Below are 8,786 nucleotides of genomic sequence, written 5' to 3'. Positions count from 1 at the left end.
TATTCGCGAACGACTTACGCAAATGACGTAAAAAATTCAAATTTTGTCGCGGGAACGACGGCCATACTTAACCCTCATAGTCCCAGGGGTAACAAACAACGTAAAAAAAAAGCACCGGGCGGTCGTTCGTTTCAGAATCGGCGTATCTCCTCATTTGCATATTCCTCGCGTATACAAACGGAAGCGCCACCTAGCGGACAGCGTGAGATTGCAGCCTAAGATCCGACGGTGTAAGTCACTTACACCTGTCAGATCTTAGGGAGATCTATGCGGAACCTGATTCTATGAATCAGGCGCATAGATCCGACCGTCGGATCTCAGAGATACGACGGCGTATCAGGAGATACGCCGTCTTTCTTTTTGTGAATCTGGCCCAATATTTTTTACTTTTTGCTATAATAAATATCAATTTTTTTTATTTTTTTCTCAGTTTAGGCCGATACGTATTCTTCGACATATTTTTCATTAAAAAAATGCAATAAGTGTTTATTGATTGGTTTGCGCAAAAGTTATAGCGTCTACAAAATAGGGGGTAGTTTTATGGCATTTTTATTACAATTTTTTTTTTACTAGTAATGGCAGCGATCAGTGATTTTTTTCGTGACTGCGACATTATGGCGGACACATCGGACAATTTTGACACATTTTTGGGACCATTGTCATTTTCACAGCGAAAAGTGCTATAAAAATGCACTGATTACTGTGCAACAAATGTCAAAAATGGGCTTAGTCACGAAAGGGTTAAAAAAAGAAAGAAAAGAAGAAAAAAGAAGAAGAAATACATGTTTCTATATACATAAAGATGAATAGATTTTTACCCCTCCCCATATACAGAGATACAAATTGCCCAATGAACTTGCAAATAATTCATCACATCCCAATTGGACTGGATCCCCCCCCCTCCTCCCCCCACCTCTAATATAAAATCAGGTAAAAAACTGAGTTTGTGACTTTCATTTTCCTACATAGAGGGACAGAGAGAACATCACTCGGGGACTGTAAGTACACACTCACCTTCAGGGACACACCCTTCCATCAAAATGGTCAGAGAAACTCTTTTATCATCTTTCCTTGTTCTCTATGACAATATTGATATTTTCCTGTCTGGAGATGTTATTCTGTAATAACTGGAAACAAAGTAACATGTCGTAGGAATGTGTAGAAATTAGTATAATTCTGTTATTTTTAATAGACAGAAAATATAGTAACTTTATTTTTATTTTTTTTTATTTTTTTCCAGGACTCTATTTTTAAGAAAATATTCATAAAAATAAATTCAGTAATTTGTAACAATTAAGGACCCACCTTTTTTTACCATGATATTTGTTGTTTACAAGTAAAAATCTGTATTTTGTGCTGGAAAATCAGTTAGAACTCCACACACACAAAAACATATATATATATTATTTTTCTCAGAGGCCCTAGACAGAGAATAAAATGACTGTCGTTGAAATTTTTTATGTCACACGGTCTTTGTGTAGTGTTTTTTTTAAACCCAGTTTTTGGGGAAAATAAAAATACTTTAATTAAAGTATTTTTATTTTCCCCAAAAACCCCAAAAAATTGGGGTATATATTATTATTATTTTTTTATTAATTAATAAAAAAATAATAATAACATATACCCCAATTTTTTCATATAATATGAAAAATTATGTTATGCCGAGTAAATAGATAACCTAACATGTCATGCTTTAAAATTGCGTGCACTTGTTGAAAGGCGCCAAACTACCTTACCTAAAAATCTCCATAGGGCGATGCTTTTAAAAATGTCTACAGGTTACCAGTTTTGAGTTATGGAGATGTTAGTGCTAGAATTATATATATATATATATATATATATACACACATTTATATATATAATTATTGCTCTTGCTCAGACGTTAGCATCAATACCTCACATGTGTGGTGCAAACACAGTTTACATATGTGGGTGTGACCTACGTATGCGTTCACTACTGTGTGTGACCATGCAGGGACAGGGGCACTTTCAATTTTTTTTTATTACATTTATTACTTTTATTTTTACATTTTTTTTGCAATAAGTTTTTATTGTATAGAAATTATGATAATTAAAAAAAAAAAATGTGATCACTTTTAGAAAATCACTTAGAACCCCCCAAACATTATATATATATATATATATATATATATATATATATATATATATATATATATATATATATATATATATATATATATATATATATATATATATATTTTAGCAGAGACCCTAGAGAATAAAATGGAAAGCATTGCAATACTTTATGTCACATTTCTATTTGCGCAATTTTTGGTGAAAAATATATTTTTTTAATAAAAAAAATAAGAAAACAGTAAACTTAGCCCATTTTTTTTTGTATAATGTGAAAGATGATGTAACGTCAAGTAAATAGATAGCTCACATGTGTGGTGCAAACACAGTTTACATATGTGGGTGTGACCTACGTATGCGTTCACTACTGTGTGTGACCATGCAGGGACAGGGGCACTTTCAATTTTTTTTATTACATTTATTACTTTTATTTTTACATTTTTTTTGCAATAAGTTTTTATTGTATAGAAATTATGATAATTAAAAAAAAAAAATGTGATCACTTTTAGAAAATCACTTAGAACCCCCAAACATTATATATATATATATATATATATATATATATATATATATATATATATATATATATATATATATATATATATATATATATATATATATATATTTTAGCAGAGACCCTAGAGAATAAAATGGAAAGCATTGCAATACTTTATGTCACATTTCTATTTGCGCAATTTTTGGTGAAAAATATATTTTTTTAATAAAAAAAATAAGAAAACAGTAAACTTAGCCCATTTTTTTTTGTATAATGTGAAAGATGATGTAACGTCAAGTAAATAGATAGCTCACATGTGTGGTGCAAACACAGTTTACATATGTGGGTGTGACCTACGTATGCGTTCACTACTGTGTGTGACCATGCAGGGACAGGGGCACTTTCAATTTTTTTAATTACATTTATTACTTTTATTTTTATTTATTTTTTGCAATAAGTTGTTATTGTATAGAAATTATGATAATTTTTAAAAATTAAAAAAAAAATGTGATCATTTTTAGAAAATCACTTAGAACCCCCAAACATTATATATATATATTTTTAGCAGAGACCCTAGAGAATAAAATGGAAAGCATTGCAGTACTTTATGTCACACATCTATTTGCGCAATTTTTAGTGAAAAATATATTTTTTTTAATAAAAAAAATAAAAAAACAGTAAACTTAGCCCATTTTTTTTGTATAATGTAAAAGATACTTGCAGCTCAATTGTTTACTATGTGGGAATATAATAAATGTTTGCTTTTGGGTTTGTTACCTGCTTAGGTTGTAATGTATAATAATGACATTGATTGACAAACAACAGAGACAGGGCAACAATAGAATATTACGAAAATTCCATTAAATTTTAACTTTTAGAAGGTTATCAAAGGGCAACTTGTACCTGTTTCCAGAGGCAGATTTAATATATATATTTTTATTTTATTTTAGGAACCTCAAAGCAGAAAGATGAGAGTCACCAGCATGCTTCTCCTTGTCACATTGGGTGAGTGAGACTATTATTCATTTTACTGTTTAAAATGATATTGCGGAAATGCCTAATTACTGTACACTACAAATGAGAAAGAAATTGTATTTTGTTCTATATTGTATTTAACCACTTAAGCCCCGAGCCTGTTTTTTCAGACTCAGTGGCCCGGATTCAGAAAGGAGTTACGTCGGCGTCGTAACTCTGAATGCAGGCCGTCGCATCTCGGCACCTGATTCAATGTTGCCTAGATACGAGCGGCGTAAGTCTCCTACGCCGTCGTATCTTAGGGTGCAATATTTACGCTGGCTGCTAGGGGCGCTTCCCTAGACTTCCGCGTAGAATATGCAAATGAGCTAGATACGCCGATTCAGAAACGTACGTCCGCCTGGCGCATTTTTTTTACGTCGTTTACGTAAGCATTTTTCCGGCGTAAAGTTACCCCTGCTATATGAGGCGTAGCCAATGTTAAGTATGGACGTCGGGCCAGCGTCGAATTTTGCGTCGTTTACGTAAGTCGTACGCGAATAGGGCTGTGCGTAAGTTACGTTCACGTCTAAAGCATTGACTATTTGCAGCGTAATTTGGACCATGCACACTGGGATGTTTTCACGGACGGCGCATGCGCCGTTCGTTAAGAACGTAAATTACGTGGGGTCACGGCTAATTAGCATACAACACGCCCCCTACCAGACTTTTTTTGAATTACGTGGGCTTACGCCGGCCAATATACGCTACGCCGCCGTAACTTTAGGCGTAAGTTCTTTCTGAATACAGGACTTGCCTCTCAAAGTTACGGCGGCGTAGCGTATATGAGATACGCTACGCCCGCCTAAACTTACGGCAATCTTTCTGAATCTGGGCCAGTGTTTACACGTTAAAAACTTTTTTTTTTTTGCAAGAAAATTACTTGGAACCCCCAAACATTATAGCGAGAGAATAAAATAGCGGTCATTGCAATACTTTGTCACACCGTATTTCTCCCGCCGCTGATAACGTCGATCTTGCGGCGAATCCGCCATGGAGACCACCATTATCGTTTACAGCACCGCCGCCTGAAGAGGTGGATAGTCGGTTGTGGAAGCAGCTGCTGCCGTTACCGAGATATCCATCTTCAAAAAGAGGACGTATATCTGCGTGCGGCGGGGCTTAAGTGGTTAATATGAATAAAGGAGCCAATCGGAGACAGAGAGAGCTCATTGGTCTGCTGTTTCTCCTTTCACTGTCCAATCATAGGTTGGGGGAGGGACAAGACCTGTAAGCGTTACTGAACTTCAGCAGAGAAAAATTCTGCCCAGCCAGACAGGATAGTTCTATGTGGCAGAGCCGTGTGACTCCCATTATATCTGGAGGGACCCCCCCTTTTTCTGAAATAGCAGTTTTGGGTGGACTGGCTTTATTTCAAAATCTTCCTGGATAACATTACAGCCTGTGTAACCTAAATACTACATACCTAAATATCACTCAAATGTACTACTTCCTGCCCGGCCTATAGCAGAATGACGGCCGGGCTGTGGTCCAGTTATCCTGACTGGGCGTCATATGACTTCCGGCAGGATAACTGCCGCTGCGTGCCCGTGGGGATGCGCATCACGGGCGATCGGTGGTGCGGTGCGTTAGTCTGACACACCGATACACCGATCTCGGTAACCATGTCCAATCACAGCTGATCACAAGCCGTTGATCAGCTTTTCCTCACTCGCGTCTGACAGGGGGGGGGGGGGTCCGCACAGATTGTTTACCAGCGCAGCCAGGGATGGACTGGCCATTGGGACTACAGGGAGTTTCCCGGTGGGCCGATGGCTCAGTGGGCCGGCTTCAGTGACAATGGACTGCCGCCCCCCCCCCCCTCCGCTCCCTCGTCTATCCCTTCCCGCAGCGCTTACCTCCTCTCCCTCCCCACAGCGCTCACCTGGGGGGAACAGAGAAGCAGGGGGAGAACCAGAGGAGCAGGGGGATGGCAGAGGAGCATGGGGGAGGGGACAGACAGCTGACTCAACAGCTATGGCCTGGGAGTTTCTCACTTCTGCCTAATCTTGTCCCATAAGGGGGGGGGGGGGCACCGAACTGATTCTTTGCCCCGGGTGAAATAATGTCTAGCTTCCCCACTGGTACTGCCTATAAGAGGACCAGTACCAGCCTTTCTACTCTAATAAAGTAGAACGGCTAGTGGCTAGTGAAGGGGGAGAGGGGGCTTGGGAGGCTGGGGGAGAGGGGGCTTGGGTGGCTGGGGGGGGGGGGTGCGGGAGTTGTGCAGCCGCCATGGGGGAGACCTGTCAAAGTGGGCCAATCTGGATGAAGTCCAGGGCCAAATTTCTGTCCCAGTCCAGCCCTGAGCGCAGCCCCCACGTTGATTGCCCACACTGGATCACCAGGGATGCCGCCAGGACCACCAGGGAAGCCCATCAGTGCCACCTCATTGGTGCCACCTCATCACTGCCGCCTTATCAGTGCCCGTCACAAATGGGCACTGACTGGCACCATTATGGATGCCTGCCAGATCAGTGATGCCCAGCAATGCCACCCATCAGTTTCCATAAGTGCCCACCCATGCCCATCAGTGTCCACCTATCAGTGCCTATCTGTGCCACTTATCAGTGCCACCCATAAGTACCCATCAGTGCCGCCTATGAGTGCCCATCAGTGCCACCCAGGGCCGCCATCAGGAATTATGGGGCCCCTTACACAGCTTCAGGTATGGGCCCTCCTGGAGCAGAGAACTGGGGGGGTGCTGCCGCCTGAGATTGAGAAGCGGGGGGGGAGGTTGCCGCGAATTGAGAAGCGGGGGGGGCCCTTTACAAAAATAAATAAGAAATAAAGAAAAATATATATAAAAAAAGGGGGACCTCTGGGCCCTTTAATAAAAAGAAAAAAAGAAATAAAAAATATATATATTTTTTTTTTTAAAAAGGGGGGTTGCCATCTGGGGCCCTCTGGGCCCTTTAATAATAAAATAATAATGAATTTTTATGTAAAAATAAAATAATTTGTGTGTGTGTGTGTATATATATATATATATATATATATATATATACACATACACACAAATTACAAAAAAGGGGGGTTGCCATCCGGGACCTCTGGGCCCTTTAATTAAAAAAAAAAAGAAACCTCTGGGCCCTAATAAAAAATAAAGAAAGAAAATATATAAAAAAAATAAAAAAAACATCTATAAAAAAAAGGGGCGTTGCCATCCAGGGCCCTGGGGACCTCCGGACCCCTAAAAAAATAAATAATTGGCTCTTTAATAAAAAAATTAAATTAAAATATATTAAAAAAATAAATAAAAAAGGGGGGGGGTTGCCCCTGGGAACCTCCGGACCCCTAAAAAAGGGCCCCTGGGGACCTCCGGGCCCCTTACAGGTGTACTGCCTGTACCCCCCTGATGGCGGCCCTGGTGCCACCTATCAGTGCCCACCAGTGCCGCCTATCAGTGCCACCTCCTTGGTGCCACCTCATCACTGCCGCCTTATCAGTGCCCATCATTGAAGGAGAAAACTTAGTTATTTACAACATTTTATAACAGAAACAAAGAAAACCTTTTTTCCCGTAAATTTTTGGCCTTTTTTATTTGTTGTGCAAAAAATAAAACCCCCAGGTGATCAAATACCACCAAAAGAAAGCTCTATTTGTGGGAACAAAATAATAAAAAATGTGTTTGGGTACAGTGTAGCACGACCGCGCAATTTGTCATTCAAAGTGCGACAGAGCTGAAAGCTAAAAATTGACCTGGGCAGGAAGGGGGTATAAGTGCCCCCCGGTATTGAAGTGGTTAAAAAATAGTCAACAATCCAAAATTGGCAAGGTTATGGAATAAAGAAATTGTACAGATTGTCCTCATTCAGAACTAATCAAACCCTTTTCTTCCGTCTCTCATTCCAGGGCTGCTTGCAGTGTGCCAGGCTAGATCAGGGAACGGTAAGTCAGCAGACAATGGAGTCACAATAGGAATTTGCTGCAATCACCAAATACAACTAAAGACTACATAAAAGTCCAACTGAACTTTTAGATTAAATCATATAAATAATAATAATAATAATAATAATAATAATAATATATACCCCAATATTTTTGTATAATATGAAAAATGATATTAAAGGGTTAGTAAAGGAAAACATTTTTTTCCTTTAAATACTTGTTATACTTACCTCCACTGTGCAGTTCGTTTTGCACAGAGTGGCCCCGATCCACGTCTTCTGGGGTCCCTCGGCGGCTGTCTCTGGTCCTCCCCGCAATCACTCACCACAGTCATGCGAGAGAGCTCGCGTGGTGGTCAGTAATTGCGGGCGCGCTCCCGTGATACAGCGAGCGGCCATAGCCGCTCACTGTATCACTCGGCCCCGTCCCTCGGCGCGACGCGTCACTGGATGTGATTGACAGCAGCGCCAGCCAATGGCTGCGCTGCTCTCAATCCTTTTGCTCTAGCCAGTCAGCGGCCGGGCTGAGCGGCGAAGAGGATCTCAGGACCGTGCAAGGGACTTTCGAGGAGTCAGGTAAGTATAAGGGGGGCTCGTTTATTGATTGGTTTGCGCAAAAGTTATAGTGTTTACAAAATAGGGGATAGTTTTATGGATTTTTATTTTTTTACTAGTAAATCTGTGATTTGTATCGTGACTGCGACATTATGGCAGACACATCGGACACTTTTGACACTATTTTGGGACCATTGTCATTTAGCGATCAGTGCTATAAAAATGCACTGATTACTGTGTAAATGACACTGGCAGCTGAAATGGTTAACCACTAGGGGGCGAGGAAGGGGTCAAGTGTGTCCTAGGGAGTAATTCTAACTGTGGGGGGGTGGGATGGGCTACCGCTGACATGACAGTGATCACTGCTCTCAATCACAGGGAGTAGTAGATCACTGTCCTGTCACTAGGCAGAACAGGGAGATGCCTTGTTTACACAGACATCTCCCCGTTCTGCAGTTCCGTGACACACGATCGCGGGACACCGGCTGAAGCTTGCGGCAGGGGCGTGCGCGTGCGCCCACGCGGTGTCAAATTTGAAGGGACGTATATATACGTCCGTTTGCCTGTCCGTGCCATTCTGCCGACGTAAATGTTTGTGCGGCACTCGGCAAGAGGTTAAAAATCGCGCACGCTCGTGGAATGGCGCTAAACTGCGGTACTTAAAAATCTACATAGGTGACCATTTAAATATTTCTACAGGTTACCAGTTTAGAGTTACAGAGGAGGTCTAGCGCTAG

At 40.8% G+C, this 8,786-nt stretch overlaps 1 long non-coding RNA gene across 1 annotated transcript in view; it reads left to right on the top strand.

Annotated features, from left to right (window-relative positions):
* The first annotated feature begins 920 nt into the window (after positions 1-920).
* LOC120916270 overlaps positions 921-8,786 on the top strand; it is an 8,375-nt gene continuing 509 nt past the window's right edge. Inside the window, exons 1-3 of the long non-coding RNA XR_005743978.1 lie at positions 921-998; positions 3,541-3,595; positions 7,460-7,495. This is a non-coding gene — a long non-coding RNA (uncharacterized LOC120916270). The remainder of the gene's footprint in view (positions 999-3,540; positions 3,596-7,459; positions 7,496-8,786) is intronic.

The sequence above is a fragment of the Rana temporaria genome, chromosome 10 (assembly GCF_905171775.1).
Source record: "Rana temporaria chromosome 10, aRanTem1.1, whole genome shotgun sequence".
NCBI lineage: Eukaryota > Metazoa > Chordata > Amphibia > Anura > Ranidae > Rana > Rana temporaria.
This window is presented reverse-complemented; position numbering and strand designations above follow the sequence as displayed.